Source organism: Phymastichus coffea, unplaced genomic scaffold (genome assembly GCF_024137745.1).
Source record: "Phymastichus coffea isolate CEN01 unplaced genomic scaffold, Cenicafe_Pcof_1.1 PCOF00027, whole genome shotgun sequence".
NCBI classification, from domain to species: Eukaryota; Metazoa; Arthropoda; class Insecta; order Hymenoptera; family Eulophidae; genus Phymastichus; species Phymastichus coffea.
This window is the reverse complement of record NW_026706838.1, coordinates 3888534-3898697: the sequence shown is the minus strand read 5'-3', so window position 1 is coordinate 3898697 and position 10164 is coordinate 3888534.

The following is a 10164-nucleotide window of genomic DNA, read 5'->3' as shown; positions in this document are numbered from 1 at the left end:
AATCGGCTTTTCGTGGTCAAAGATCGCTTTTCTTCTCCTCTTTCCGAGGAGAAATGTTATTATTGGTCGGTATGGTAATTCGGATAGCGGTAGCACCCTCCGAATATTTTATCGTTGGTCCGTATGTAAATTAGAAGGATACAGCACCCTCCTTAACTCTCCTACTTTTGTCGTTATTTACCCTCTCTCGTCCCCCACTAAGGTAGCTATCATTAATTGGCGGAAAAGATCTACCCTACTCTTATCTATTTTTTTATCCGGACGGAAATCAAATTTTATTCTAATTCGCTTATTGGTCGTGACGTCACTAGCGAATTTCGTCAGAGGTTTGAATTCTGTCGGTTAATTTATTGATTAAATTTAACGGGGTAGTTGTCGCTCGCTATTATAATAGGGGGTGTGTCGGTCGCATGCTAATTTTTATAATTCGGTATTTATTCCATGTTCATTTTTTTAATTATAATTTTAATTTTAATTTGTTGTGAATACAAATATAAAATACGTCGTTTCAATTGTAGCGCCCCCATCCTCGCATTTACATATTATTCTATTCATCATTTCATATAATCTGTCTCGCTCGCTCTGTTTAGTCTATCTCGTTCTCTCTGTCTCGCTCACTCTGTCTCAGTCTGTCTCGCTCGCTCGCTCTCAGTCTGTCTCGCTCGCTCTGTTCAGTTCATCTCGGCGCTTCAAAATGGCCGCTCGGTCTCTCGCACATACGTCTCGTGTTCCCGTATCGGTTGTTGGAGCGCCTCCTAGGGCGCTTCCGTGTCGGTTAAGTGACGTGTTCCCGGATTTGTGTGTGTGGTTATCGTTGTGGTTGTGTGTGGCGCTCAGGATGTCGCCGATGGTGTTCGGCAGCCCGACCCAGCTGATTGCCTGCTGCCACTTCATCGGCGATTTTCTGCTTGCCCCAGGAGTGTCAGTGTTCTGTGAATGTTGGTGTTGGTGCCTGGGAGTGTAACGGATCTGCATGTGTCATCAACATGCATTTCCGTTGCATTTCCCAGTGAAGTTTTCCCGTTTTTCTTTTGCCGGTCGGCAACACGTGGTCGTGAGTGTGTGCGTGCGCTCTCTTATTTCGTGATGCGCTCCTTTTTTTTTTCTTACGAGTGTCCGTCGGATCACTTTCATAGGGTTTGTATCGCCAATATCTCCGGTGTGGTTGTTCGGGCATAAAAAAGGGTAATCGTTTTTTATAGGGCGCGTTTGTTTTTATTTTACGCAACTGGTTACGGGACAGCAAGGGATGGGAATGGCTTTCCTGAGGTGTTGCAAATAATGCAGCGCTCAGAAAAGGCCTTGTAATGTACCGCATTACAAAGTTGAGCTCGAATTATAGGAAAGGAAAAGTCTCGCTCAGTTAATCCCAATGAGAGAAAGAACTTAGGTATTAGCCAAGTTTATTCAATCTCATGCGCTCACTTTGCAAGGCTAGAAGTGAATACCAGCCTGTGCAATAGTGGGCGTGTTTATACACAGATTTTCCCGCCTATTTTCGTAGGAGAGTTCTCTTTGAGAAGTTTTCGAAACTTCGAGAAACATTCGCGAATTTTGAGCAATGAATTTTCTTGATTTATAAGTAAATAAACATCAATACTGAATTTTCAACTCATATGAACTTTACAGAATTAGTTATTAATCGATTTAGTGTAATTTACTATTATCACAAATAGCATCGTCAAAAGTTATTAACTAATAAAGTTAATTTATGCAATATTACAATATGTACAATAGAAAATTATTAACTAACTTTATCGTTTACTAATTTTAGAAGTAATTTATAAAAAGAAATATTCAAATTAGTTAATAACATTTGAATTATAACAAATTTTCATATTTGTAACGGTTTTTTCTATAATCTTATAACGCAATTACTAAATTAATTATCTAAGATTTATAAATTACAAAGCTATCACTATTAAGTATAAAATTAACGCTTTCATTCTCTATACAACTTATTGTTTAAAAAATTATTTATTATTCATTTATTAATAACAGTTATTATTAAGCTGTTATTAATGAAACCAATTCTTACTCATGTTGTTTAGATATTCATTTTGAATATGGACATTTACATTTTTTTAATAATTCATATTTATAGTGTAATAAATAAATTAATTTTGCATATTAAAATTCCTTATTAATAATTAAACGCAATTCGTATTACTATATTCTAAATCTACGTACTAAAATCTATATAAGAAATACTTTGTTGTATCAAAATTACATCTAATTAACATATTTTTCTCAAATAACAAAAATCATTATATCTATATCTATCACTTTGTGACGTCACGGTCATTATTTGGTTATGAAATTAGACTCTTGTTAAGGCAATCGAATAAACGGTGAGGTGGTGCCGTTTAAGGTGTTAATTTGTGTAAACAGATAGATGCGTTTGACGGGTTGCGGTGATTGAGTGACATAATAAACTAGCTCATAGATAGGACCGTTACAAAATGTATATTTTTTAAGTGTTTTATTAACATGTTCAAGTTTTTCATGAATCGTTATTTTCAGTTTCATCACTGTCTACATCGTTTTCTTAGTAATCTTAATCATGTATTTGAATGGAATCTGATAACTTCAACTCACGACTTTTATTCATGTTTTTAAATTTCATTACATGCCTCACACAATTTTCCCATAGACTAGATGGTGTTGATGCAATAGTTTAAAGATACAACTTGTAGACATCGTTTATGTTAAAGGTTGTATTTTTACTGGTAACTTTATTCTTCACATAGGCCCACATAAGTTATATCGGATTTAATTCACAGTGAGCAACGAGTAGCTAAAAAATGTTAATATAGTTCATGACTTCTTCGACGATGATTTCTAATAAATAAATTTTTTGTGGTAATAAGGTTTACACCAATTTAATAGTACTCGCTTTGTAGCTTTTTCAAATAATTCATATTCTGAAGTTAATGTCACTGATTGATTTTCCATCCAATTGATAGTATTTTCTTTGCGCCATCTTGTTGTTGAATTTTTAAAATTTGGGTGAATTATGGTGTAATACAGGGCTTAATCCATGATGATAACTACGTTTAGTAGTAAATGTATCAAAATTTTTCTGATACATTCTTCTTAATATCAAACATTCGTTTCAGTGTGATAATCTGTTGTATTTTATTTGCCAATAAAACAATTTATGTCTTCTTTCAGAAAACCATCTTTGCTCTCAATATGTAACATGATTATTCTTGATTCTGCCTCACTTGGAGTCACAAAACCACATTGATCATGAAAATATTGCACATATTGTTGATGTCGATCAATATTATTGACATTTTTATTTGGATCAACTTGCTGGACTCACCCTCTGAGTTTAGAGTAAGTTTTACAGACTGCCATTCAGCGCCTTTTCGTCAATACCGATTTTTTATTCAATTTTTAATATTGAAAATTTATTTAAACTTTTTTACAGTGGGATATTATTTCTTCATATAAAAATCAATAATCGTATTTCTAATAATACTGTGGTAATAGTCATTTAAAACAATTTTCTTCCGACTATTTCCATGACATAAAGGTTCTGTTACGATTTCATCATTTTTATTGTACTCTCCGTATACACGGACAATATTTCTTTTACAAACTTGCAAGCACTCTGCTATAGTAAAAATAACGTCAGGATGGTTTGACTCTTCAAAAAAAGTCTTTAATTTATTATCAATTCTTTAACTTCTTTAGAAAAAACTTTATTTTTCAATACATCTACAATTTTCACAGAAACACTAGACTTATTGCCAACTTTGATCTTTAATTTTTGTTATTAATTTGATATAGTTAAATGTAATATTGATTTTTATATAATTGATTTTCATGAAAATTCATTATTAACTACCATAATTTAAAAACATTTTGATATCATTCAGTGTTTGTATAATATTTTTTAATATTTCCCGCATAATTTTTTAAGTTATTTTGTACAATAATAAACAATTAATTTGTATTATAATGGAACTATTATAAAACAACATATCACGTTGACAACAGATTACTCTAAAATAAGAATAGCTACTAATGGATTATGTGGGAAATGTTCGAAAATATTATACAGATACTGACCTCTATGAAAAAGTGTTAAAATTACGATAGTTGATAATTGTTTTATATGAAAATTTATTCTTATAACTAAGTGGATAGGCTAGTACAAAAGGAATTTATTAAAGCACAAACTCCCACGATGCAGAGTTAACCTCCACTCCGTTAAGCACGTATGGATATACGTGTATTCGCCTTTACGTTTGATACTTTCGTTCCTGTGTCTTCTTTCCAACCGAGTTGAACTCACCTTAAATCACTTGACTTGTGACACTTGATATATCTTAGGTGTAACTGACTTTATGCCTAATCCGCCTAATCCCGTAGATGAAATCCGATTAAAACCTGAGCCTTTATAAATCGGTTAAGCTAATAGGAAACGAAATGACGTAAACGGCGAATAAAATTAACTGAGTTTAATCAATAAAAATTACAGTCTTTTATTAGCCGAAAGACTAACGCACGCGAATAGAATTCACAATTATTAATTATAATTCGGCGAGAGAGACAGAGAGAGAGAGAGCATTCGAAAATTGCCGCGAAATCTAACGATCGACGCGAATACAAAATATAACGCTCACGATTGACAAAATACTTTCGAAAGTATTTTGTCGCGCTATAATAAAGGGAGGTGCACCTACCCTGTGGTGCAATTACTGTGATCAGCCGTAATTGACGTTGAAGAAAATCAACGGTCGATGATCCTCAAATATCTGCTGCGTTGCCTCAATAAAAAATCTGCTGCTGCTTGCTGCTGGTGTAATGCTGCTGCTGCTTCGGATGCTGTTATTGAGATGTTTTCTCGCTACACTCACGCACGTATCAAAATCCCAGAAACTTTATAATTAATAACGGCGGAACACAGTGCAAACTAAATCCGGCGGTACTTTTTCAAAAGCAGCTGAGGCTTAACTGCCTATTATCAAAACCTCGCGCGCCCTCTCTCAGTCTTAGTCGTTCGAACTAACATCACGAGTAGACGAATCGCGAACGGATCGATTAATCGAATCGACTACCGTTGCAATAGTGAATAATAGAATTTTAACTAATTGGTTTTAAAAGCCAACTAGTTCAGGCAAAGCACTAATTTTAATAAAAATCATGCTTTACAACAGAAACCTAATATTATTCATAACTTGTTAGGCAGAGCAATACTTTTGTCTCATAAAACTTTCCATACAGAAGATATCAAGATAGTAAAAAATATTTTAATTGATAACAATTATCCTTCTGATAATGTTGATTAAATTATCTAACAACATATTCACAAACTAAAATTTGACAATTTGAATTCACATAATGCTTCAAATAATGGTTCCACTCCTAAATTTACTATTTCATTACCATACCATGAACAATTTTTCAATTCTCATAAATATGCCTTAAAAAATATAACATACATATTTTTCGGCATATGAGTAGTAAACTGAATAGTATTGTAAGATTTGACAAGAATGGAAGTGAAAAATAGTTTAAAATTTGCATTGTTTATAAGTTTCAATGTAACCAATGTCCGGCGTTTTATATAGATCAAACAAAAAGGAAACTAATACAAAGAATTAAAGAACATGAAAATACTCCAATAGACAAATCACTACGAATTTTAAAACATCTTACAGAAAATTCAGCATATAGTTTTGATTTTAACAATGTTCGAATATTAGACAAAGAGGTTAATAAGCAAAAAAGATTAATTTTCGAAATGATATTTATCAACAGGACATTAAAGTCATGTAACAGAGATACCAGGATATTTCGGACGAATATATGATGGAAGATTACTGTTAGTGGCTTAAGAGTTTAGAGTTTGAGTGCTTCAGGTTAAAAACTTTGGGGTTGAAGAGCTTAGAGTTTAAGGGCTTGAGAATTAAAAGCTTTGGAGTTAAACGTTTCACGTTTAGTCGAAGATCTGGGGCTGCGGTTTTGACTATTCTATAAAGGCGTTTAGATTGTTTTAATTTACTCGGAATCGTGACATAATATAGTAATTCTGAGTAAATATTCGTAATCAGCGATTCAGAAAACATACAGTATACCTATGGAAGTCTAAGTAAACTGTGAAAAAAATTTTGTGGTCCTGTGTACTTAAACAGAATATAATTAAATTGGCGGTATTCTCGTGAAAATAGCTGAGGCTTAGGCCAGTATTCTGGTACCCTATTTTTCCTCAGTTTTTTCTTTATAGCTTGAATAATCTAAGCTCTAGATCACTTTAATCTTTTTTGTTTGAACACTGGATGCTTGGGGAACAGGTTTTTTATGTGAAAATTCAGAATAGCACTATGTATAATTCTTTATAAACAATTAGCAAACAAAAAAAGGAGAGATTTTTAATGAAATTCGGACTAAATTCGCTGATATTTGGTATACAGAGGTTTTCAAGGTCGCTGATTACGAATCCAGTATCAGATTTTAAAAATTCAAAATGGCACATCCAATATGGCGGCTTCGTGGCAGTCATTTTTATTGTTACTCCGTACACGTCAGTTCGACAATTGACGAATAAACTTTACGTATCGACGCTATAGTCGCGTGCAAGCCTGTTCGACAATTTGGCTAACTATTCAATTATTACTTGTCAAACTATATTATTTGATCTTAATAAATACGCGATCCCTTAAAAGTGAGAACGTGCAACTTCATTATTTAACCTAACCAAATACCGAGATCTAAAATACTGAAGGTACTCCAGAGACTGTAGGTACAACAAAATAATAAAACGCATTCATTTCTATCCATATATCATATATTACTCATTACTTGTGAGCCTCAACCAGCCACTTGTATCATATTGGTACGTTTCGCACATTCGCTATTCGTAGTTTATGCACGAGACGTAACAATTGGTGACCAATTGTTACGTTTCGTGCATCAACTACGAATAGCTAATGAATGAGACGTTCTAATATGTTGACTAGTGGTTGGATATGTCTCACTTATAATAAATGTATGTGGAAATGTATGTCTGATAATTGCACTACCTTGATAATCGTAGTTTTTAATTGTTGACAGAAATGCAGCAGGCTCTAACTGCTTGTTGAATTGTATAAATGTAGCAGGCTCTAACTGCTTGTTGAATTGTTTAAATGTAGCAGGCTCTAACTGCTTGTTGAATTGTTTTGGGTAGGTTGTTGAATAATTACTTGCACGATATTACTTTGTAAAAGTCGCGAGTTTATTAAGTATAGTAACCACCAATTGTCGGACCGGTGTGTACGGAGTTGAGTCTTACAGGTACTTATTGACTGACTGACGGACTACTGATCAACTGGCACCTGGGGATATTTTCTTGATGCTCTTATCGGTAGAAAATATCGAAAACATGGTTCAACAAACAAATCTATATTATCAACAGAATAAAATTAAAAATAACGTTCCCGTGACTGTAGATGAGATAAAGAAATTTATTGGAGTGAACATAATGATTAGTATCAAATGCTTACCGTCTTATCGTGATTATTGGTCTTCAAATCCTCAGTTGAATGATGCTTACATAAGCTCATCAATGCCGGTTAAAAGATTCTCTTTTCTGCTTAATAATTTGCATTTGAATGATCAAACTAAAGAACCTAAAAAAGAAGAAGCTAATTTCGACAAATTATACAAAATAAGGCCATTTATTGACAGAATTTCTGAAACTTATATGCAATATTATGATCCAACCAGAGAGAAATCTATAGATGAGAGCATGGTAAAGTTCAAAGGCTGAAATACTATGAAACAATACATGCCTCAGAAACCCAGAAAACGAGGATATAAGATAAGGGTAAGATCAGATATGAATGGCTGTGTACGTGAATTTCAAATTCACACGAGAAAAATTTAGGAGAAAGAGTTATCATGAGTTTATCTCAAACTTTGAAAAATAAAAATTACCATATCTATTTTAACAATTACTTTACAAATACTAATTTGATGATAACATTATTGAAAGATGGAATTTCTGCCTGTGGGACAATTCGAAAGGACAGAAAAGGTATTCCTAAAAATCAAGGAAAAGATAAAGACATGAAAATGGGTGACAGCGAATACCATACGTCAAAAGAGGGCATCAAATATTTGAAATAGCTAGACAAAAAACCAGTTCATTTTTTATCAAATTTTCATGATCCATCTAATTTGTCTGAGGTAGAGAGAAGACAAAAAGATGGTTCATTGAAGACTATAGCTTGCCCTCAAATGGCGAAGGATTATAATGCTCACATGGGATGTGTTGACAAATCAGATAAGATGAAATCATTCTATAAAATCACAAGAAAAAGTAGAAAATGGTGGCACCGCCTACTATGGCACTTCATAGATATCACTCCTGTCAACTCTTTTATAATTTTTAAATTACTCAATCCTGATAAAGATTTGAAATTGAAAGAGTTTCGTTTATTAGTTGTAGATGAGTTGATAGGACTAAATGCCAAAAGAAGCGAGGAAGACCATACTCAAATAATCCCAAAACTCCTGCTTCAAAAAAAATCAAAATACCTGAAAGTATTAAGACGTCAGTACAGAAACATTTGCCTGTTGTTTATGAAGGACTCTACAAAAATTGTGAGTTTTGTAGTACTAAAAACAATCGAGTTCGATTCCAATTCTACTGCACAATATGCAATGTGACTTTATGCATCAATGCGAGGAAAAATTGCTTTGCTGAATACCATAAATAAAAAATTACTGCAGCATGGTACTGAATATCAAATTTATATTGAGTAAAGCTATAATTAGATTCTTTTGGTAGAATTTTCCAAATATTTATTCACTACTTTAGATTCATAATCTTTATTTTGAAAATTCGGGACTATGACCGTGATCATTTACTCTACATTGCAAAACTAAAAAATAATTACAAACATACGTAACTAGTAGAAAATTTTCTAGAATACTGAAAGCAGAATTAACGACTCCTCAGACTCTCATATAAAAAAAATTATTTTCTAATTTCAAATGTTTCACCAACCATATTGCATCCGCCATTTTCAATTTTAAAAATAGGAGTCCAAATTCGTAATCAGCGACCCCGAAAACCCTTATATACACTTTCATGTCTAGAATAAGTGCAGCAGAAAAATGTGCCCTTGAAAGGGTTAACTGCCTATTTCAAACTCTCGCGCGCCCTCTCTCTCTCTTAATCGTTCGAACTAATACACGAGTAATAGAATCGTGAATGGATCGATTAATTGAATCGACTACTGTTGTAAATATTTATATTAATACATAAGGAAGGAGAGAGAGAGGCATAACGAATGAAACTTTAATTCGTTATAAGTCTTAAATCCATTAGTTTCGGACTTTGTTGAGCACTTTGTTCCTTCTTTTTGTTTTTTTTTTTTTTTGTTAATTTTCATCATTTTAATTAGAAAAAATTCTTTTTTATTTATTTTTATTTTTTTTATTTTTTTTGTATGAAATTTCCAATTTTAACTCGTAATAGTCATAATTAAGAGCGGAACGGAGTCACCCGACGGCTCACTCCTTAAGCACTACAAATGTTATTCTAATGTAAAAGTGGGTGTGGTAGTTTGCATAGTTTCTGGAAATTTCCATCACACATCAGAAATAGTGGCAAAAATAAATGGTGGCAGCTTAATTAAAATAATAAGTAACTCTTTTCTGATATGTCAAGACCATACAGACCTGGTACTAACCTCCCAGCTATCATATGGCACACTAATAGAAGAAGCAGCAAAATTCATAGCAAAAATAAAAACTGTAAGTAGAAAACGAATTAAACAAGAAATACTAAACGGAATAAGACATGAAAAACAAGATTCAGATGGTCCAATAAAGGATTCAACTACTTTTGAAAATTATAATGAATTACATGCATTAAAACAAGAAAATAACTTATTAAAACAACTTTATAAACAAAACTAGAGAAAAGACCGAATTACTACAAGAATTGCTTACTAAAGAAAGACAAAATTAAACGAGTAACAATTTAAAGAACATATATGCAGAGATTATTGCAAAAATTAAATAAAAAAATAAAAGAGTACCTAGACTAGTCATAAACAAAATGAGTAATGATGATAATTTGAATTCAGAAAATACAATAGCTCATTATCTAATCAAAGACAAAAAAATACAAACTAAAAAAGTAATTTCTAAAAAAAA